Consider the following 24,572-nt stretch of genomic DNA (forward strand, 5'->3'; position numbering starts at 1 on the left):
TACGAACGAAATCATGTAATAGCCTAGTAATTTATTTGTTATTTTTACAGAGTTGTAAACTCTCTCAGGCTATTAAGAATAGCCTAGTATAGAGTATTCCCTACTTTTTCTCCCCCCTCCTAGAATTTTTCCCAAGAAGGCTATCGTTTGCTTTTCGAGCATTTTCTAGCATGCATGTCCTTTTTCTGGCAAGCTGTATTCATGTCATTAATCCTGTATAGGTTTGAGCACAGTGTGAGTTGAGACTTATGTATTGCCGGCCCTTACAAAAAAAAGATTGCGTTTTGAAACTGCAGTAAAATTGCAGTAACTGCAGTCGACTGTGGTATTTTGGAGCAGTAATTGCAGAATATACTGCACTCTAACTGCAGTTACACTGCAAAATTACTGCAGCAAAAAAAAAATCMGTGTTATTTTGGGAACAGTATTTGCAGCATACTGCAGTTATACTGCACTCTGACTGCAATCTTTTTTCGTAAGGGAGCTGCCACTGGGGTAGCTACAGAGAATAAATGTTCTCACCAAATTGAAAAGGTGGATGTTACTTTTACATTATTTTTGTGGTTTTTGTTTTTAGTCTTTAGTCTTTGTAAAGCTATACATATTCTATACATCAAAAATATCCCACAATTTCTGCCATAATCAAGTAGGCTAGGCCTCTGGTGTTACATTTAGAGAGAACTGGGCTATATAGCCAGTAGCCTAATTCTGCTAAATGTGTAAAAATAAAAAATAAATAAATAGAGTTGCCTGGAAATACTCTTATAACGTCAATCCACCTTGCTACAGTGTGTAAAGTAGCTTTCTTTCTTTCAAGTGGATTGGCTACAACCCCATCGGATTACTCTGATTGGAGCGGTCTCTTGTCAACCAACGCATGAGCTCCAGCTCCATGCTCTACGATCACGTTTCCTCGAGACAAATAGCATCGCTTTAGGATGCTGAACAAGGTACTGCTGTCGCATCAGGACCAGAAGTCTGAATGGGATGGGGACGATAAAAGAGGTAAGCTCAGCTTGCTTGTTTCTGCCGTCTGTTATATTGTTTTAGAGGCTTTTTAATCAGCTGTTTACTAGCCTATCCCGGGGATTTCACTCTCCCGTTTATTATGACATGTTAATGAGTTTACCATAACCTCATGTTTAGGCTACACGATTGCGTTCACAATCCCAACCACTCCATAGGCTACTGTTCAAATTGTTTTTATTCGGTCTCGAGGTATTTCGTTCATTGACTCATTAAATTCACAGTGTAGCTTTAGGATCCGCGTGTTCCTGTGTCCTACGATGGATGCGAGCCCATCAATAGGATTTCTGCTCAGCTGTGCAGCACTGGGCACATCTCTTATTATATTATGGGGGTATTTTGCTAATGATAATGGACTAGCCTGCTTCAAAATGAACTGCCCATGGTAAAAAAAAAATTGCCTAACAGTTTTTGGATGATTTTTATTACCGCAAATGTCCCCTCATACTACACTTCGTTTGGCTAGTCTAGACTAGAAAGTTGGTATGAAGAAGCATTTAACTTTATTTCGCAATAGCCGAAATACTGAAATGAGCTTGAGTTGACAAAATCCACCATACTTACATGAACACTTTAAGATGTTGGGACACATTTGAACATGTTATGGTAATCATGACCTTGACACACAGGCTTTCATTTTGTATTCCACGTATTTTTTCCTAGATAGTAGCCTAACAAATGTCTGTTGCCTCAGATGTTAAGGTCAAGATGTAGGAGGGTACTTTAGACTGAACATTATTTTCTCTGGCTGTTGGTACACTCATGCCTCCTGTGAAAAAGCATTACAAACATCATTATCTCGTTAAAAAATGGAATATGCTAGTCTTTCTGGTCCTGTCTGCCACATTACATGTTTAATTGACACACTGTCTAGGTATTGTTATCTATCTATGTGCTGTGTACAGGGCGGGCCCTGGCCTTTTGGGGATCCTAAGCAAGTTAATAACTAATTTCATGCAATTCTACAAATTTTGCCATATGGTGGAGATTCTTTTGGGCCGTTTTGAAGCTAATTTCCTTCAATTCTGGGCACGTGCCCAGCTGGCTAGACTATTTTATCAATCAAAACGTTTTTTGCTGACATGGGCTAATTGAGTGACTGTCGTAATGAGAGAGAAACTGATGATGCACAACCGTGTTTTTCTTATTATTTTTGGTTGGGGGCCACCTAGCGGTTGCTTATTTCGCTTTATTCTGACTGCTCAAGAACTACTGGAGCTCTAGAACTCCTGCTTTACTCCTGCTTATACAGAGGCATTTTCATCTCATACCGRCATGTCTCTTATATCTCCCTCCCTATGTACAACATACACAAAGATAAGAAGACTGAAAGACAGGACTGCCTATGGCCCCCATTTTAGGTTGTTAAGTTATTGCAATGTTAGCCTATACACAGGTATTGGAACAACTTCATATAAATGTTACCATAATGTTAGAGACAGTTTGATATTTACTGTGGTGGGGAAGTGGTCCAAAATAGAGAAGGGTTGTATACCTTTTTTTTTGGGGGGTGGGTTATTTTATTTTATTGGGCTTGGGCACAGGGGAGGGTAGTGTCTTTTTCCCCCGGTTTACATTTGCTCTTTTGCAGATTGTGCTATATAATTTATTCCATCCTAGCCAAATGTCCTCATATGCTTGCACGCACTTCCCCTATATCAAGTTGTTTTGGTACTTCCCTTTTGCACTATGCTTTTCTGTGAGCTAACTTTTACGATACCACAGGTCAATATACACTGAGTTTACAAAACATTAAGGACACCTGCTCTTTCCATAACATAGACTGACCAGGTGAATTAAAGTGAAAACGATGATACCTTTTTAATGTCACGTGTTAAATCCACTTCAATGAGTGTAGATGAAGGAAAAGAGAATGGTTAAAGAAGGATTTTTAAGCCTTGAGACAATTGAGACACGGATTGTGTATGTGTGCCATTCAGAGGGTGAATGGGCAAGACAAAAGATTTAAGTGCCTTTGATGAGGGTATGATAGTAGAAGCCAGGCGCAATGTTTTATGTCAAGAACTACAATGCTGCTGTGGTTTTCACGTTCAACAATTTCCTGTGTGTATCCAGAATGGTCCACCACCCAAAGGACATCCAGCCAACTTGACACAACTGTGGGAAGCGTTGGAGTCAACATAGTCCAGCATCCTTGTGGAACGGTTTCGACACCTTGTAGAGGCCATGCCCAGACAAATTGAGGCTGTTCTGAGGGCAAAAGGGGGGGTGCAACTCATTATTCTTAATGTTTTGAACACTCAGTGTCTATGCTGTGTATATGTATATCAGCCTAGATGTAATATAGTCAACGTAAATCCGGGACACTCAAATTAGTATGATATGTTACATTTGGTATGGTTACAGAAGACATACTGTATGTTTAACTGGCAATCATACAATACATACAAGCATTCAAACCTGCATACATTTTCAATATGAAGCCACAAGAACAAATAGGAATAGCTCATAGGCAGCGGAGAGGCCAGATGCATCATTGTGCGTGAAATAACAGTGAAGATATGAGACACACAGCTGAAAAAGCTCCCCTATTGATCTTGTTTAGGGACAATACAATTATCCTACACTAGCCTACAACACCACAATGCAATGAATAATTGCATTATTGTTTTCAAGTGAGTAKAAAATTCTACTCTAGGCTGCAGTGAAAATGTCATTTGAATAACGGCGCAAAAGCCCTGTGAATTGAATGTTTAATTCCATTTGAATCAATTGTGGGTGTACTCTTGACAGTTTATAAGATCTAGAAAGGCACAGTACCAGGCCAGTCTGGCTGTATTTTACTTCTGATACTGAGATGCGCCGTCTGTTGAAGATGATCATTCTCCCAAGTTGTCCTATAATAATGTGACCACATATGCTACTGGCAGGCCCAGTGAAGCTTAACGCTCCCTCTGCCCCCTTTCCAATCCTCGCCCACCTAGAACCTAACATTTCAATAAATATATTATAATCTAAATATACTGAACAAAATATAAATGCAACATGCAACAATTTCAACGATTTTATTGATTTTGGTTCGTATAAAACAAAACCAGTCCATTGAAATAAATAAATTAGGCCCTAATCTATGGATTTCAAATGATTGGGCAGGTGCTCAGTCAATCAGAATTAGTTTTCCCCCACAAAAGGGCTTTATTAGACAGAAATACTCCTCAGTTTCATCAGCTGTCCAGGTGGCTGTCCAGGTGGCTGTCGCAGACGATCCCACAGGTGAAAAGCCGAATGTGGAGGCCCTAGGCTGGCATGGTTACATGTGGTCTGCGGTTGTGAGGCCGGTTGGACATACTGCCAAATTCTCTAAAGCGATGTTTGGCTTATTGTAGAGAAATTAACATTGAATTCTCTGGCAACAGCTCTGGTCAACGTTCCTGCAGTCAGCATGCCAATTGCATGCTCCCTCAAAACTTGTGACATCTGTGGCATTGTGTTGTGTGATATAACTGCACATTTAGATTGGCCTGTTATTGTCCCCAGCACAAAGTGCACCTGTGTATTGATCATGCTGTTTAATCAGCTTCTTAATATGCCACACCTTTCAGGTGGATGTATTATCTTGGCAAAGGAGAAATGCTCACGAACAGGGATGTTAACAAATTTGTGCWCAAAATATGACAGAAATAAGCATTTTGTGTGTATGGAACATTTCTGGGATCTTTTATTTCAGCTCATGAAACATGGGACCAACACTTTACATGTTGCATTTCTATTTTTATCAGTATATTTGTCATTTAACTTTTAAAATGTATTACCTTTTAAATGTAGCATAACCAAACCAGTCACAAAGACTACTTCAAAAGTCTCGTCCGTCCAAAATCGAATTCCAGCATCCTCAAAATGGCTTTACATCCAACCTTTTTATGGGAGTAAAGTACATGTTGTATAAAAAATGTCACAACATCATGAGAAAGCATGCAGTTTATTAGGCTAGATTACATAAATTATGATGAACTTCACAGGGTGGTGAAAGTGCAAGGTGATGAGCTTGATGCTCCTTTTATAAATATTGAGGGTCTTATTCTGGTGACATGATGATTGATGCTTGGCTGCCATTTGACAAATCAAAATAATCTTGCACTTTTGTCCATAATAATCTCATCATGTTGGCTTTACCCGCATTGTATCTGTGAGRTGCTGGCTGAGAGCGCACGTGCCAATACCAGAGTGGGCACATTGGCTATACCTGCACAACATTTTTTAGTGACAAAATCATCAGTAGGTTTAGAGTTGAAAAGGAGATGAAAACCCATTTAACTTGTATTCTTTATTCGGTACATGGAAATTTAACTGCAAAAGTAAATTTTTATGTGCACTAGTCAATTTGTTGGAAATACAACTCTGATGGGAAAATGGCCATATTGTTTTTATGCAGATTTTTTAATAATCTGTCGCCAATTGGATGGAAGCCTAGCTATAGACACCCTAAAGACCCTAGCAAATGCATTAGTCCAGTGTCAATTTGATTATGCCTGCACATCATGGTTCACCAGCAGCGCCAAACACCTAAAGAATAAGATACAGACCAGCCAAAACAAGCTRGTAAGAATTGTACTTAAACTCCCCCCTCATACTCATCTGGAGGTCAAGCTTTTTAAGCCGCTACGCTGGCTATCTGTGGAAAAACTTGTTCTGGTCCGTAGAATGATCATGGACTCAGCCCCCAGGTACCTATTCAGCAATTTTTCATTTGTTAGAGATGTCCACCAGCATAATAACAGAGCAATCTGGTAAGAACACATTTTTGTACACCGGCGCTGTTGAGTGGAACAAACTACCACAGCAAACCATGAACATTTGTTGAATATATTTTATATAATTATAAATATGGCACAAAATGGTGAAAATCTTATTTCCCCCTAGCTGATCATTGTCTGCAGCCGGCTCTGATCATAGTGTAGGCCTAATGAAACAGGCAGGGAGAGAGGGCTCGTCCATGGTGGTCGGCGAACCCTCACCCTTATGGCCCCTAGCCCTGCACGGCATCGACTGTGCTACAAAAGCGTGCCGAAGTGGCAGTCAATATCCACATTTTCAAACTGTCCCTTACATACTCTGTGGCTGTGTACGTCAAGGCAATTTTGCTAAATTATATTACGTTGCAGTTGAGTAATTTTTATAGTGTGTTTATTAAACAAATCGTGCCCAGATGAATCCCATATGGCCATGCATATGATTATGCGTTTAGTAGAGATGTGCAACGTTCAGCCTGCTGCACAGTCACAATGGAAGGTCTAGTCTAGAGCGCTCGGTTAAATTGTGTTTTGGAGCAACTCTCTCCATGGTTAAATTAGCAAGATATAGATGTCATTGTTGTAAAAGTAAGGTGAGTGTGCTTCATTTACTATCATGTTAAATCTAAATATTACATTATTTGGTATCAATTAATTTTAAGGTGTCCTTATTACAGTGTAAAACATGTGTAATTACACTAACAAGTATTGTAGTTAATTGTAATAACTCATAGTTACACTGTAATAACAACATGTAACTGGTGGTAATTGCAGCATGTAATTACACAGGTGTAACAACAAATGCTTGTTACAAATGAGAAAGTTTCCACTAAATTCCCCAATTTAGTGTTTATTTTCCTCTCAGCTGCATCCGATTCAGTATAACCGTCACAAGGTTGTAATCTTTTGTTGGCAGATGCGCTGGGCGTCCGAGATTAGAAAGGTTGGAGGCTCAATAGGCTCTAATTACCTACCCGTGACTGCGCAATCTTCAAAATCTCCACTCAAAAAGTGTACCATCTGGGTTAACTTGGTTGAGTTTACAAAAACAGATCAGATATTGATGGGTCAACCTCACTGACTGGGGTCTACCAAACGTGTGTCAGCTCAGATTATATATAAAACAGTACTTACAGTACCAGCGTTTCTTTATTTTTTATTATTTTCTACATTGTAGAATAATAGTGAAGACATAAAAACTATAAAATAATACATATGGAATCATGTAGTAAACAAAAAAGTGTTAAACAAATCAAAATATATTTTATATTTGAGATTCTTCAAAGTAGCCACCCTTTGCTTGATGACAGCTTTGCACACTCTTGGCATTCTCTCAATCAGCTTCACCTGGAATGCTTTTCCAACAGTCTTGAAGGAGTTGCCACATAAGCTGAGCACTTGTTGGCTGCTTTTCCTTCACTCTGCGGTCTAACTCATCCCAAACATTCTCAAATAGGTTGAGGTCTGGTGATTGTGGAGGCCAGGTCATCTGATTCATCACTTTCCATCTTGGTCAAATAGCCCCTTCACAGCCTGGAGGTGTGTTGGGTCATTGTCCTGTTGAAAAACAAATGATAGTCCCATTAAGCGCAAACCAGATGGGATGGCGTATCGCTGCAGAATGCCGTGGTAGCCATGCTGGTTCTGTGTGCCTTGAATTCTAAACAAATCACAGACAGTGTCACCAGCAAAGCACCCCCACACCATCGCACCTCCGCCTCCATGCTTCACGGTGGGAACCACACATGCAGAGATCATCCGTTCACCTACTCTGCGTCTCAAAAACACACGCCGGTTGGAACCAAAAATCTCACATTTGGACTGATCAGACTAAAGGACAGATTTCCATCGGTCCATTGCTTGTGTTTCTTGGCCCAAGCAAGTCTCTTCTTCTTATTGGTGTCCTTTAGTAGTGGTTTCTTTGCAGCAATTTGACCATGAAGGCCTGATTCACACAGTCTCCTCTGAACAGTTGATGTTGAGATGTGTCTGTTTCTTGAACTCTGTGAAGCATTTATTTGGGCTGCAATTTCTGAGGCTGGTCACTCTAATGAACGTATCCTCTGCAGCAGAGGTAACTCTGGTTCTTCCTTTCCTGTGGCAGTCCTCATGAGAGCCAGTTTCATCATAGCGCTTGATGGTTTTTGCGACTGCACTTGAAGAAATGTTCATAGTTCTTGAGATGTTCTGGATTGAATGACCTTCATGTCTTAAAGTAATGATGGACTGTTGTTTGTCTTTGCTTATTTGAGCTGTTCTTGTCATAATATGGACTTGGTATTTTACCAAATAGGGCTATCTTCTGTATACCACCCCTATCTTGTCACACCACAACTGATTGGCTCAAACGCATTAAGAAGGAAAGAAATTCCACAAATTAACTTTTAAGAAGGCACACTTGTTAATTGAAATGCATTCCAGGTGTACCTCATGAAGCTGGTTGAGAGAATGCCAAGAGTGTTGAAAGCTGTCATCAAGAGAAAAGGGTGGCTACTTTGAAGAATCTCAAAAAATATGTTTGGATTTGTTTAACACTTTTTTGGTTACTACAAGATTCCATATGTATTATTTCATAGTTTTGATGTCTTCACTARTATTCTACAATATAGAAAATAGTAAAAAATAAAGAGGCCGGGCAGTTGCCATACCAGGCAGTGATGCAACCAGTCAGGATGCTCTCGATTGTGCAGCTGTAGAACCTTTTGAGGATCTGAGGACCCATGCCAAATCTTGAGGTCTCCTGAGGTGGAATAGGTTTTGTCATGCCCTCTTCACGACTGTCTTGGTGTGCTTGGACCATGTTAGTTTGTTGGTGATGTGGACACCAAGGAACTTGAAGCTCCCAACCTGCTCCACTGCAGCCCCGTCGATGAGAATGGGGGCGTGCTCGGTCCTCTTTTTCCTGTAGTCCACAATCATCTCCTTTGATCAAGTTGAGGGAGACGTTGTTGTCCTGGCACCACACGGCCAGGTCTCTGACCTCCCTATAGGCTGTCTCGTCATTGTCGGTGATCAGGCCTACCACTGTTGTGTCATCTGCAAACTTAATGATGGTGTTGGAGTCGTGCCTGGCCGTGCAGTCATGAGTGAACAGGGAATATAGGAGGGGACTGAACACGCATCCCTGAGGGGCCCCTGTGTTGAGTGGGTCTAGGGTTTCTGGGATAATGGTGTTGATGTTAGCCATGACCAGCCTTTCAAAGCACTTCATGGCTACAGACGTGCTATGGGTAGGTAGTCATTTAGGCAGGTTACCTTAGTGTTCTTGGGCACAGGCACTATGTTGGTCTGCTTAAAACATGTTGGTATTACAGACTAGGACAGGGAGAGGTTGAAAATATCAGTGAAGACACTTGCCAGTTGGTCAGCGCATGCTCGCAGTACATGTCCTGGTAATCCGTCTGGCCCCGCTGCCTTATGAATGTTGACCTGTTTAAAGGTCTTACTCACATCGGCTGCGGAGAGTGTGATGATGCAGTCTTCCGGAACAGCTGGTGCGCTCGTGCATGTTTCAGTGTTTTTTGCCTCGAAGCGAGCATATAAGTAGTTTAGCTCGTCTGGAAGGCTCGTGTCACTGGGCAGCTATCGGCTGTGCTTCCCTTTGTAGTCTGTAATGGTTTGCAAGCCCTGCCACACCCGACGAGCGTCAGAGCCGGTGTAGTACGATTCGATCTTAGTCCTGTATTGATGCTTTGCCTGTTTGATGGTTCGTCGGAGGGCATAGCGGGATTTCTTATACGCTTCCGAGTTAAGAGTCCCACTATTTGAAAGCGGCAACTCTAGCCTTTAGCTCAGAGCATATGTTGCCTTTCATCCATGGCTTCTGGTTGGGGTATGACGTACGGTCATTGTGGGGACGATGTCATCGTTGCACTTATTGATGAAGCCATTGACTGAAGTGGTGTACACCTCAATACCATCGGAGGAATCCCAGAGCATATTCCAGTCTGTGCTAGCAAAACAGTCCTGTAGCTTAGCATCTGCTTCTTCTGACCACTTTTTTATTGATCTAGTCACTGGTGCTTCCAGCTTTAATTTTAGCTTGTAAGCAGGAATCAGGAGGATAGAATTATGGTCAGATTTGCCAAATGTAGGGAGAGGGAGAGCTTTGTATGCGTCTCTGTGTGTGGAGTAAAGGTGGTCCAGAGTTTTTTTCCCTCTGGTTGCACTTTTAACATGCTGATAGAAATTTGGTAAAATGGATTTAAGTTTCCGTGCATTAAAGTCCCCGGCTCCTAGGAGCGCTGCACTCTGGATGAGCATTTTCTTGTTTGCTTATGGCGGAATACAGCTCGTTCTGTGTTGTCTTAGTGCCAGCCTCAGTCTGTGTTGGTATGTAAACAGCTACGAAAAATACAGATGAAAACTCTCTAGGTAGAGATAGTGTGGTCTACAAGCTTATCATGACATACTCTACCTCAGGCGAGCAATAGCTCGAGACTTCCTTCTATATCGTGCACCAGCTGTTATTTACAAAAATACATAGTCCGCCGCCCCTTGTCTTACCAGATGCCGCTGTTCTATCCTGCCGGTATAGCGTATAACCAGCCAGCTGTATGTTGATAGTGTCGTCGTTCAGCCACAACTCCGTGAAGCATAAGATATTACAGTTTTGAATGTCCCATTGGTAGTTTAATCTTCCGCGTAGGTCATCTATTTTATTCTCCAAATATTGCACATTTGCTAGCAGAATGGAAGGAAGTGGAGGTTTATTTGATCGCCTACGAATTCTCAGAAGGCAGCCCGCCCTCTGGCACCTTTTTCTCTGCCTCCTCTTCACGCAAATCACAGGGATCTGGGCCTGTTCCCGAGAAAGTAGTATATCATTCGCGTCGGCCTCGTCAGACTCGTTAAAGAAAAAAAAGGATTCTGTCAGTCAGTGGTGAGTAATCGCCTGATCGTCCTGATGTTCAGAAGTTATTTTTGGTTATAAGAGACGGTAGCAGCAACGTTATGTACAAGATAAGTAAAGAAATAAGTTACAAACAACGCAAATAAACAAACAAAAAACACAATCCATTGGGGACGCGTAAAACGTCAGCCTTCTTCTCCAGTGCCATTGTTAATGTGGTAGAGACAAAGAATGTATAACAATCTAACATAGACACTTTACATTACCCCTAGCCCAATATTGGAATCAAGGAGCCTAAATGTTACTCCTTAGTCCAAGGAACTTACCTGTTCTGTTTAAAGGGCGAATTGGCCCTGGATGCCAAAACAGCCAAATACTCCATCTAAATGTGAATTGCTTCTCAATTGCGATACGATTCTAGAAACATAAATCCCTTAACTTTCACATMACATCAAAATAATTTCCCAAATGCAAAATATACACTTACTGTACACTGTTTTAACCGTTTTTACACAGTTGCAACCGACAGTATTTTTCAGTGTCAACACGTTTGAGGCGTCTTGAGCACTGTAACACGGAATTATTAGGGCCTTGTGGAACCCCTAACCCTAATCCTATAAAGGTGTGTATCAATTTAACCTTTGGTTTTTGAAAATGATTTCTCGCCGATATGAAGGATAATGTCCTTATGCGACCAAAACCGTACCGCAAGAGATGCTTGTTAATGTTCAGACCAGGGTTCACGGCTGTAAACAAAACTCCTCCCTACAGAAGAGGCCTTTGTCCAATGGAACTGAGAGTCATGATCAAGGGCTACATTACCCCTAGTTATCATCATTATAATTTCTATAGCCTAGGCCTAGCTAGCTACCTAGCTAGTTTCTGTCTTATCTAGCTAGCTATAATAGTACTTGCTAGTGTTTAGTTTCATTAAAAAGGAACTTATGTTATTCAAAGTGGGTTGACGCAAGTAGCTAGCTAACGTTAACATGCTGGGTGTGTCTCATGTATTACCCTTGAGTAATGGATACCCTAAGAACAAGGTTCAGGGAAGATAAGACCATTGAGCCAAGCTTATGTTAGCTAGCTAGTTAGTGAATAGCGACCATAGCATATTTGCCAGCTTTAGCCAACTGGCTAGCTAGTCAAGGTTAGAAAACTAGCATGCTAGCTAGCATGTTAGCTAATCCAAAATAAACTGAACAGATTGCATGGAAAGTCTATTTTGTAGATGGTAACTAGCTAGCTAGCTAGGCTAGATAGGCTCAACAAAAGTTAGCTAGCTAGCCAACACTAGGCTAGTTAGCTACCAAACACTAGCGAACTACAGCACAATTCATGAATCAAAAAAAGGTTAACAAATTGCATGGAAAACTCTCTCCTTCTTTGACGTTTTTGACCTACAAAACGTTGTTTCTTTCGCAGCAATCTTTCATGTCTGGATTTTGCACACTGACATTCTCGACCCCATTCGTTGCATACTGTTACCTGTACATGACATCAATGTCAACCAGTGGCGGCTGGTGGGAGGAGCTATAGGAGGACAGCCTCATTGTATTGGCTGGAATGGAATAAATGTAATGGAGTCAAACATGTGGTTTCCATTTGTTTGATGTGTTTGATACCTTTCCATTAATTCAATTTTTACCTCAAATTGGTGGTGTTAGTATAAAAATGTATATTCATCACGATCTTACAAATTTGATTGCTTGAAACAGATCAATATCTTTGGTTTAGTACCAGTGTTTTTGTTATTTACGCCTGTCTATAGTGTCGGATGTCTCAGGCCTAACATGAATTTGCAGATTTGAGGATTAAGCGATCACCCAAATGAAAGCCAACCCCTGTCGCTATTTAGAAACTGATGTGAAGTGGTGATTTGTTGTAATTATCCAGTCAAAAAAGTGTTGCCTTCTTTTAATTTTGGCTGTCTGTCATAAACATTTTCTCACAGACATGTGAGTTCTTAAATGGCTACTACAGGTTCACATCTATCGACTGGTATACTGTATGTAGTATACCCACGTCTGTTAGAAGAGCGCCAACGGTACTTGTCGCACCAGTTATTGTCCCAATTTCATTGATTTCAATACAAATATGTGATGTGAGTGATTCATTAGCGCCCTATTGATTACAGAAGAACACGGCAATCAATTCCAGTCTAGAGTGACCCCCTGGTAAGTATTGGTGGCTGAGCAGTTTATAAGGTACTAATTTAGCAAAATACAAATGATTAGAACAGAGGTGTGATGTGTGCAAGTATTTTTTATGTCTTGTCTTCAAAATATCACTACTTATTTCAGCATATTAATTGGACATTTAAACCAGTGTTTTGACACTCTGCTATAAATAAAACCTGTTGATGTCTGCAACAGAGGGGGAATGCGTATTTCAAAAGATACATTTTCTCCCTTTGGCTTTTCATCCCTGTCAGTCATGTGCTGTATGTTGTGCCTTAACCTTGATGTGGAGTGTGTGGTGTCCAATTCCCTCCAGGAAATGGATTGGTTTGATATCTAACAAATTATACTGTGCACCTCATCCATCTTCCTTAGAGCTCCACTGTAATAATCGTTGTCATTGCCATTTGCGCTCAATTGAACGGATTACATCATCCCTTTAGCCATGACATCAATACAAGTCAAAACTCTTGCTCATTCTTGCCACACATGCAGTGACAAACCCTGCACATCTGTGGGACGTATAGACACAGGTGTGTGACCAAATCCTGGTGTGCACACACACACTATCGTATTCCCATTTCTACCTTATGGAGTTTACACCTGTTTTAATTACAGCTTTGAATCCAGTTCCTTGACATTGATGTATTGATTGCGGCTTCAGTAATAGTGGTAGTTCATTGATTCCTCTGGTTGTGTTGACATACTGTGGCATTTGCTGCACCAGCAGGCCAAACGGGGTACCACACAACCTTTAATATGAATGAATGTGACTTGTGAAATTAATTCCAAGGAATGATTTCCAATGTTGGGTCTGGTTGGGTTCACTACTCCTGCAGAATTTCTAGTGGAAAATAAAATGCCAAGAAAATAATTTTAGTTTGTCAATATGAACATCTGCAGCCCTATGAATTCAAAAACCCATTTAGAACCTTGGTTTATCAGATTCAATATAGAGGAAGTAGGTTTGAGCAGGGTAATACTGTTGGATATTTGTTTAATCCTCCCTTGCCTTTTCAGGATGTTATTTTTTCCCAAACCAAGGCTAGTATTTGATGAAAGATAGGACGGGGTATTTCTGCAGAGCTTTTGCTGAACTTTAGGAGTTGCCTTCCCCTGTTCCCTTTGGGTGGTGCAGTATATATTTAAAGTCCGTTCCTGTAGAGGCACTGGAGCTATAATTGGGGTTTCTCTGAGGGGATTTGCTTGCTCTCTACCACACTGGCATGGTCATTGTGGAGTGTGGTGTTCCACAGCTCTTGGTCAAGTGGATCACAGACTCATTGTTATTGAAATTCCAGTCTCCTTTTAGGCATCTCAGCATGTTTCAAACTGGTTTGTTATGCTTGGATGTGATACACATCATTTGTGTCTTTACTGAGTACTGTTTCATAAACACATCTTCAGTTCTTTCATGTTTTTGGTATCCAGACATAATTACACATTTTGGCAAATGTTTCTTTATATTGTCATTTTGATTGTATCATTCACTAAATCTGATGGCACTCATTTTGATGTTGTCATTTTGATTGTATCATTCACTAAATCTGATGGCACTCATTTTCATGTTGTAATTTTGATTGTATCATTCACAATTTGATGGCACTCATTTTCATGTTGTCATTTTGATTGTATACATTCACTAAATTTGATGGCACTCATTTTCATGTTGCCATTTTGATTGTATCATTCACTACATTTGATGGCACTCATTTTCATGTTGTCATTTTGATTGTATCATTCACTAAATTTGATGGCACTCATTTTATGTTGTCATTTTGATTGTATCATTCACTACATTTGATGGCACTCATTTTCATGTTGTCATTTGATTGTATCATTCACTAAATTTGATGGCACTCATTTTCATGTTGTCATTTTGATTGTATCATTCACTACATTTGATGGCACTCATTTTCATGTTGTCATTTTGATTGTATCATTCACTAAATTTGATGGCACTCATTTCATGTTGTCATTTTGATTGTATCATTCACTAAATTTGATGGCACTCATTTTCATGTTGTCATTTTGTAATGTATATTCATACATTTGATGGCACTCATTTTCATGTTGTCATTTTGATTGTATCATTCACTAAATTTGATGGCACTCATTTTCCTGATATTGTCGGTTTGATTGTATCATTAACTAAGTTTGATGGCCCTCGTTGTGAACAAACTCTCTGAGCTTATGTTCACTATACTGATTATTAGCTCTGGTCTCAAATCTTGATTCCATAGTTGGTCCCAAAACTCGATTAGGAGGTATGCATCTTCTGATAAAATAATCTGCTTAGTTTTTATCTTGTATGCAAGATAGTATTTTGCATTCTCAGTGTTTCATCTATTTTGCTCAATCTAGAATTGTATGGTGATTTCATTTTAAATATACAGTAATCCCTCGTTTATCGCGGGGGTTACGTTCCGAAAATGACCCGCGATAAGTGAAATCCGCGAAATAGAAAACTTTTTTTTTTTTTACAATTAGCAACTATTACATGTATACAAATACAGTGACTCACGTGTAGGCCGTTTCACTGCTCTTCAGACTGGGCCGCTGCATCCTGACTGCGCTCTGCAGTGTTCTCTTCTTCTGAAGCCCGCGGTGCAGGTGTGTTTGTTCGGGAGAAGAACATAGTGATAGGCAGCTGTTGTCGCTCTTTTTTCTTCTTTGCAAAAAGATCCTTGTACACCGACATGCCACCATCGATTACGTTGGAGAACTGTAATGAACGGCTCATCAAAGGGTCCCATTCCTCAGCTACTCGCTTAAGTTCAGTGGCCATTCGCACCATGGTTGCTAAGCGACCAAGCGTTAGTCCTTCCTTCCTTCCTGGCCAACTTAATGTAAATTTGCCAAGCTGTTTTATGTACGTACACATAACTGCACGAGACGACAAAATGATAGCACAATTCGTAGCATGTTTTGATACAAGAAGCGGGAGTGAGTTTTTAGCGAATCAGAATGCAGAGCACAATGCACCAAAAAAAAAAAAAAAATGCATTATGAAAATCCGCGAAATAGCGAATCCGCGATAAGTGAACCGCGAAGTGGCGAGGGATCACTGTAATCCCAGTTAAGCCATGTGTGGTACTCTGAATCACTGCACTGTTAAATTATTTTKATTTCAAAAATGTTATTTTAATATTTTTTACTTTGCACGCATGTTTTTAAAAATGAAAATGGTGAAGTCCAATTATTCAGAGAAGATGCCTTATCTAGAATATGGTTAGAATGCATTTTAAAAGTCATGCTGTAAGCATCCATCACAGTGCTTGGATCATGTTCAAATAATATAAACATTTACTAAGCCATCTAAGGACATGGGACTTTAAGATTAGTCTAGGAATTCTGATTTTCATTGTGCAGAGTATGCCGGTTTACAATGTTGAAATGTTCCATGCCTTGCTACTTACAGGCAATTTACAAACAGAAAAAAGCTAAAGAAATGTGCTTGAATTTGTAGGTTTAGTGTCCTGCCTTTACTTATTTACGTATCTCTTTAGCTGCCCCAATATCTCGTCACAAGGAGAGTGCAATCAATGCTCAGAGAGATGCATAGGGCTTAATAGATAGAAAACAAACCTTGTGCCAGCTTCCGTTCCATTTCTGACACCTCCCTGCTACAATATTGGGCAACGCAATTTATTGGGAGGTGTGGTGGCAAGAGTGGTCTTAAAATCAAAGCAATAACTCTCTGTGCACAGCAGAAACGGGCTCAGAATACATCCCAGCCTCTAAACAACATCTCAGGCCCTCTCTCAGCTGTTTGTGTGGCTGCAACTAGCTAGCTACTGCATCCTGGTTTTGTGCTCATCATCCCTGCACAGGTCTCATTACTTCTCTGAAGGAAACACACACCCCCGCAGCAGGTGTTCCTCTCAGTGCATACTGATGAGCTGCTAACTGACTGAAACGCTGCGCTTGTATACTGCTATTCAAAAGGCAATAGACAAAGATGCGGTGTTGATTGTGGCTCAGTTGGTGCGTGCAATGCCAGGGCTGTGGGTTCGATTCCCAAACATGTAAATTGCTCTGGATAAGAGCGTCTGCTAAAATGTAAATGACCTTTATCTTGTTTCCAGTAAGTGTTGTATAGGAGATGCATCCGTGGAAACGTGTGGCTGGTTGGTTACATCAGCAATCAAAGTCGGTTAACATAGCTTGGAGCAGACGCTATTTGTCATCCAAGTTTAGATGTATCGTTAATATGTAATAGGAAGCCACAACATGCAAAACATAATCATTGAAATGTGTGTCCTCTCTGATAAACATGTTATATTATGTAGAGAGGCTTAAGTCATTGATCGTTATTTACCTTGCTTTGTTTTCCTTTGATTTGAGTGATTCGCTGCACATTAGAATAACTTGCAACCCGTTTATTTAGTAATCACATTTTCCACAGAATTATGTATGTTCATTTCGCTCTGTCTCCATTCAGTAATAAATATGCAAATGTTCATTAGGAATGGAGGAAATGCTGAATTTGAAGGAAAACGATATGGGAATGGAGCACTTGCAGAATATTGGTCTGCCTCTCTCCCTGTCCCAGCTGCCTGATAGGAGAAGAGTGGGTCTGAGGGCTTTTGATGAATGACTTGATTTCCCTTGTGACCAAGGCATGTTTTTAGTGATTTCACAAAGCTTTCGCTTTTATGTAGTCATCTGAACCCATGACCTTGAGATGACGGGAAGTCTGAAAGCAGCCATGAAAAGACAAAAGGATTTCAGGTGTCATTGTAATACATTAATAAACAAAGCAATGCAACAAAAAAGCATTATTTTCCGTAAGAAAAGCACAGCAAGTGAACAATTGTTATAGCCCTGTTTTAGGGGGTTGATGAGAGAAACGCAGATGTTGTTGTTGAGGCTCCATTCTTTCTGTTGGCGTTTTAGACATACTGCTAGAGCCCTGTGTGTGGAATAATGGTCTGTGAAAGACGGGATTAGCTTTTTTTGCAGCGCACTGCACACATACAAGTATTCATGTGAATCTCTGTCCGACACTCACTCTCTGGCTGTTTAGGATTAAGCTGAGGAATCCAACTGGAGAAGTTTGTGACTTTTCAACTCTTCTGCTTTTAAGAACCAGACTCCAAAGTTACCACATATGAATCATTACATTTTTCCCTTTAAAAAAAACCCCTGCCTTTTAATATTAAAGTCCTTTTACTCTATCAAGGATCTTAGTCATATAACAAAATATGCCGATATAACTTGCTAAAACATTGCTAAAAAGTAATGGTTTCTCGATTCAGTTGGTATTCCTGTGTAGAATATTAAAGGTGAGCTTCTAATCGGTCTGTTTGTATACACGTCTGAACGGAGCAGCTACATCATTAAGGATGAAGCCCAGAATAGAATTGGCGTGTCACTAGAGGATCCCAGTGGGAAAGATAGGGCTGAAATGGAAATTATCAAAGGGAAAACTGACAAAAATCTGTAAAAATCGGGATCTAAAAGAAATTGGGTCACACTTTATTTGGATAGTCCAGATAGTTCATCTGTAGATGCTCTACAGGTGGTCATACTATCAACAAGCTATCTGTTGCTAAGGTTCCGGTTAGGGTTAGGGTCAGAATAAGAGTAGGGGTTAGGGTAAGGGTTAAGTTTAGTGTTACGATATGGGTTAAGGTTAGGGTAGGAGCTAGGGTTAGGGTTAGTAGACAGTTAGTTGAAATGTTGCTGATAGTCTGTAGATGAGTCTGCAGAGCGTCTACAGGTGGACTATCCAAATAAAGTGTTACCAAAAATGGCATTTTGCAGCCGGTGTTTGATTGTCTAGGTGTTGATGACAATTTGGTGAACTTCAGGGATGTGTGTCAGGAAAAGAAGAGGTGTGAAAATGTTATGTTTTATACCTCACGGTTCTCACAATAACATACGTGTTGAATTAAGACGCTTGACACTAGCTTTTTAAATTACTTTTGAGAATTGTAGATCATTTATTCAGTCATTCGATATAAAATAATTGATGCCGTTTTAAGGTCTGATATTAGAAAACAATCAGTGAACTACTATTTTTCTTTGAGTAACAGCTGAATAGGCCTTATCTTATGTGCATCCTTTGTTTCTATTATAGGAGCTTGGACGAGAGCAACCTCAGCTATCAACTATCTTCACAATTTTTTACCACACTTGAATAGAATGATAACAGTATTTAATCAAATAATTTAAAGGTCAATTGTTTAATTATGCAATCATGTCGCTTTAATCTATGACTGATTGGCCAGGCGATGATGATAATGATTATTTTAATATTAATATATTACTGGCCTTGCTTTTAAGAATCTGCTGTGTATGGATGTTATTGATATAGCAATGCATTGTGCCTTTAGACTTACTAAGAATTGTCTAGAGAGTCTAGGGAGGTTGTAATCCTCTAGACTCAACTTTCTCTCGCTGACAATCTGTCTCAGTCAGACAGGCAACTTCCCAGCCCTCAGTGTCTGAAAGCTGAATTTAAATCTCCTCCCAGTGCTCCCATATTCAAATGCCTCAAAAGTCAATTCACCCAAACCTTACTAAGTCCAGGCATCTCAAGAGAAGAAATATGCTCACTGAAAAATCCATTTATAATATTATACTGTCAATTTGTTTAGTTCCCCTGTAAAGAAATACAAAATAAATGTGCATTCTCTACAACATTAACTTGGTTTTTAAATAATCGTCTAGTGTTATGCCAGTACACTGATGGTAATGGTTTACCATCTTCCCTTCACAGGAGGTCAATGTGGGATTGAAAGAACACAAGTATCTCTATTGATAGCGTTCTTCCGCTTATCCTGGTTTATGTTTTGCTTAATCATTAGTACAAAATGATGTTTGAGGCAGCCGTATGGAAACAACGCCTCTGAATGAACAAAACAACACAGTTCATGTTGATCTTCCATTGCATAACTGTGCACAGGACAAACCTATCACCGCAGGGGACTGGGTTGGCGTTTTCAAAGTCCAACTGTACCCACATCTAGAAGTATAGAATTTTTTGGAGCAGACAGAGATCTCGTTTAGTTCCATGTATTAATCACATAAGTTATTGCTCATAGTCAGACTGGTATCGAGGCTATTCAACATTTTCTTGAACCCTTTTCCCCAGAATAATTGAACCATTCAACCGAAGAACCATACAGTACCTTCAGAAAGTATTCACACACCTTGACTTTTTCCACATTTTGTTGTGGATTCAATTGAGATTTTTTTTGTCATTGGCCTACACACAATACCCCATAATGTCAAAGTGGAATTATGTTTTTCGAAATTACCAAATTGTGGCAAGCCTAAAGAGGTTCAGGAATAAAAATGTGCTTAACAAGTCACATAATAAGTTGTATGGACTACCTAATCTCTGTACCCCACACATACAACTATCTGTAAGGTCTCTCAGTCATGCAGTGAATTTCAAACACAGGTTCAACGACAAAGACCAGGGAGATTTTCCAATACCTTGCAAAGAAGGGCACCTATTGGTAAAAATTAAAAAGCAGACATTGAATATCCCTTTGAGCAAGTTGAAGTTATTAATTACACTTAGGATGGTGTATCAATACACCCAGTCGCTACAAAGATACAAGCGTCCTTCCTAACTCAGTTGCCGGAGAGGAAGGAAACCGCTCAAGGATTTCACCATGAGGCCAATGGTGACTTTAAAACAGTTTTTCAGGATAAAAATGAAACAGAATGGAGCTAAGCATAAGCAAACGTGGTTCAGTCTGCTTTCTACCAGACACAGGGAGATGAATTCACCTTTCAGCAGGACAACCTAAAACACAAGGGCAAATCTACATTGGAGTTTTTTTACACAGTTTTCGTGATATCCAATTGGTAGTTATGGTCTTGTCCCTTCATTGCAACTCCCGTACGGACTCGGGAAAGGCGAAGGTCAAGAGCCACGCGTCCTCTGAAACACAACCCTGCCAAGCCGCACTGCTTGCTTGACCCAGCCAAACCAATGTGTCTGAGGAAACACTACAACTGGCAACCGTGTCAGCATGCATGTGCCCGGCCCGCCACAGCACCTTGGGACAAGTATATCCCGGCCGGCCAAACCCTCCCCTAACCCAGATGACGCTGGGTCAATTGTGTGCCGCCTCATGGGTCTGCTGCGACACAGCCCAAGATCAAACCCGGGTCTGTAGTGACACCTCAAGCACTGCAATGCAGTGCACTAGACCGCTGCGCCACTTGGGAGGCTTACCAAAAGACAGTGAATTTTCCTGGATGGCCGAGTTACAGTTTTGATGCACTATGCAGAAATCTCTCCACCATTTCCTGGTTGTTAAAATTCTAAAAGTTTGCAAAATTTCAGTTTATGTGACAAGCAAGTATAGTGTAGAGAATCATTGTACCATCTAAACCACTGTGAAATATATATTCCATAACCAAAAATACTGTATTTTCAGCTGTTTGAAGCTGGTACGAAACTGAAAGTAAAAGATGCAAAAACTAAACTTAAAAAAGGGAAGCATAGAAATAATGCACATAGAACAGATCTAACCTTTCTTAGACTTGCTTTCAATGAGAATTAAAGATCTATAACTAACATTTCTATGTGAATTCGTTCTGGTCACCGAAAAAGTAACATATTGCAGCTGCTTGAAAACATATTGCAGCTGCTTAAATCTGCTTGAAAATCTATGTCAAGATTTGAAAAAGGTTTTCTGGCAATCATCAAAAACCAATTTGACAGAGCTTGATGAATTTTGAAAATAAAAATGGGCAAATATTCTACAATTCAGGTGTGCAAGCTCTTAGAGACTTACCCAGAAAGACTCACAGCTGTAATCACTGCCAAAGGAGATATTAGTATTGACTAAGAGTTGTGAATACTTACGTAAATTATATATTTTTGTATTTCATTTTCAATACATTTGCAAAAGGTTCTAAAAACAAGTTTTCATTTTTTCATTATGGGGTAATGTGTGTAGATGGGTGATAAAAATATATATTTAATCCATTTTGAATTCAGGCCGAATAATTTCTGAAGGCACTGTATGTGCATTTTTTATTTTCAGATGATTACTGATTTTGTATCTTAATATCTTTTGTAGTATACATTCACTGTAATGTTACTGAGTTCTCAACTGACATTGAAATGTATTGTACATGTTGTTTATTTTTAGTCTGTATGTAAATCAAGACTCTGGAAGATTCATATCAACCATACAACATACTGTACCATATCATCAACATGGAGATGTATGTATCTTTGGTTGAAAGGTTCAATTGACCATATTGTGCTGGGGATTTCTACATAGACATGAGACCAAATCCCTGAAGGGCACCAGTACTCATTTTTAGCAGACGCTCTTATCCAGAGTGACATACAGGAGTAATTAGGGTTAAGTGCCTTGCTCAAGGGAACATCGACAGATTTCTCACCTAGTCTGCTCAGGGATTCAAACTAGCGACTTTTCAGTTACTGTCCCAATGCTCTTAATGCTCTTAACCACTAGGCTACCTGGCACCTAGTCCTCCAGCTTACAGGTATATAAAGGTACAGTGAAGTTCAATGACATGCTGTTAACCCTTTGCCTGGCTACCCATCCACATCGCTCCGACCAAACAGCACACCCACTAACTTCCTATATCGCGGAGCTCCGCCTCATAGGGGGGCTTCGCTCCTAGTGGTTTACCCCGCTGCCTGGCAGCCAATAGCCTGACAGTCAGCCTCCCATTTTCTTCAGCGAGACTGGAGATTGGTCTGAAGAATTGCACAATAAGACAAGTCTCAAGATGATCTTGCCGTCACAGCGTTGTCAATCATGAGCAAGAAGCCACCACCAAAAGCTCTTTTAAGAGCTCAGTGCTGCTGTTCCTCTCTCTTGGTGGCTTGGGCCCACAGCACACCAGGGATGGCATCCAGGACCCCCCGGAATGCGTCAGCTGTGCCCTGCTCTCCTCCAAGGTGCGGTGGGAACGCTTGGTGTTTTTAGGTGTGGAAGTCCCCCTTGGAAGCGCTATTTCCCTACTCTCAGGTTCTGAGGGCTCGTCCGGAGATGATGACTCCGACGGGGACGACATTTGGGAATGCTTTTTCCGAAGAGCCGACTCCACTGACCCAAGTTCACAGCCCCCCACCCACCCCCCTGGGGAAGGTGAGTGTGACAGTGACATCGGGGAGAGGGAAGAGTTCTCCTACCTCTCCTCGGAACAATCGTCCACTCTGTCAGCCATCTTCCCTACACTCCGACTTCCTGGGGCTTATCGAGGGGACCATGGGATCACCTCCCCCTTCCCCTAGCTAGAGATATTGACATGATGGTGGGTGGGCCCTCAGCTCATTGACGCAAAGTGGCGAAACCTATGGCTCCCGTAATGCCCTCGCTAGATAAGTACGCAGGGGGCTCCTGGGATGAACCACTAATGTCAACAACCCATAACCAGGGGTATCCCCAGGCTGGATAAGACACTGGCTTCCTACTTAATTTCAGAAAAGTTGGATGCCAATGGAACGCGAAGAAGCCCTCTCTGCCCTCCTTCAAAGACTGCTTCACTGTGGAGCTGGCAGAAAAGAGCTATGCCCTCTGCGCGCAAGCTCTGGCAGCAGCTAACAACGTCGCCTTGCTCACTACGGCACTGTCCTGAATGTCAACAGGTCAGGCGACCTTTTCCGAGGCCAAAGTCAAGGAGGTGTCACATCTGTCTGGCGCCGTACTCCACCTTACCCAGGCACTGGCTGTGTGTGTGGGAGGAGTTATGGTCACCTCTGTAGTTGCACAGAGGCACCTTTGACTTTCTGTGACAGTCATAAAAGAGGTTGACAGAACACCCCTTTTGAATGCTCCCATCTCAAACGATGGACTTTTTGGAGTCGCCGTTGTGGAGGCCATGGAGAGCTTCAAGGAGAAGAGAAGAGACAGTTGTGAAAGCATCGTCGGGCCCGCCGGCAGGCAACCACAACATCACACGTGTGATGATCTCCACTCCCAGTCCGGCGGCAACCACCACCCCGGCTGTTAGGGAAGTGGTGGCAGAGCCACCGCCCGTTTCCATACCTCACTCTGCTTCTAGTATAAGTGCTGGAGCTGGTCCTCTCATGCTCACAGACGCAGGGGTAGAGTGCGTTCGCCCCTCACTCACCACGACCACCCTCGGCATCTGCGTTACCACACAAGGCCTTCCCGCAAGCGCCCTCTTGCCATATGTTCTTTGGCCCCTGTACTACACGTTGCCACCATTCCGAGTATAGGCATAGGGCCCACACACACTGTGTTCCTCGCTATCAGACCATTATTGGGAGTGACGTTGAAGCTGTACTCTGCCCACCTGGTTAGACCGGACGCTGAGGCGGGGTTGCACCATTTCATTTTGTTACCCACCTCATGAAAATGGTGATGGCGTCACCAGAGAAGGTTAAAGATCTGAACAAGGATACAACGGGCTCTACTCGTCCTATTTTCTTGTGCAAAAGAAGGACGATTCTGTATTTGCGGGCATTAAACAAGTCCAGAGCCAAACGACCTTTCCGCAAGCTCATGACCATCGACCTGCCGTTGCTTTAGCGTCACAGGAGGTTTCTGCGCTTTGCTTTCCAAGGAGTGGCCTACGAGTACACGAGGGTGCCTTTTGGGTATGCTCTAGCTCCTCTCACCTTTTCCTAATGTGCGATCGCCAGGCAGTTGGGGTTCTGGCATACTTGGACAACCTGCTGTTTCTCCCCCCACCAGTAGAGCTGGCGATCGCACACACGACCAGACTGGTGAATCTTCTCATGCGTCTGGGCTTTGCAGTGAACTGGGAAAAGAGCGTGCCTTGTCA

At 41.3% G+C, this 24,572-nt stretch overlaps 1 protein-coding gene across 2 annotated transcripts in view; it reads left to right on the plus strand.

Annotated features, from left to right (window-relative positions):
• The first annotated feature begins 903 nt into the window (after window positions 1-903).
• Window positions 904-24,572, plus strand: part of LOC111974800 (beta-1,3-galactosyltransferase 1-like) — a 113,592-nt gene continuing 89,923 nt past the window's right edge. For both annotated transcript variants that reach the window (XM_024002808.2, XM_070447273.1), the window contains exon 1: window positions 904-1,005. The gene's annotated coding sequence lies outside the window, so the exon portion shown is untranslated. The remainder of the gene's footprint in view (window positions 1,006-24,572) is intronic.

This window comes from Salvelinus sp. IW2-2015, linkage group LG2 (genome assembly GCF_002910315.2).
Source record: "Salvelinus sp. IW2-2015 linkage group LG2, ASM291031v2, whole genome shotgun sequence".
Lineage (NCBI taxonomy): Eukaryota > Metazoa > Chordata > Actinopteri > Salmoniformes > Salmonidae > Salvelinus > Salvelinus sp. IW2-2015.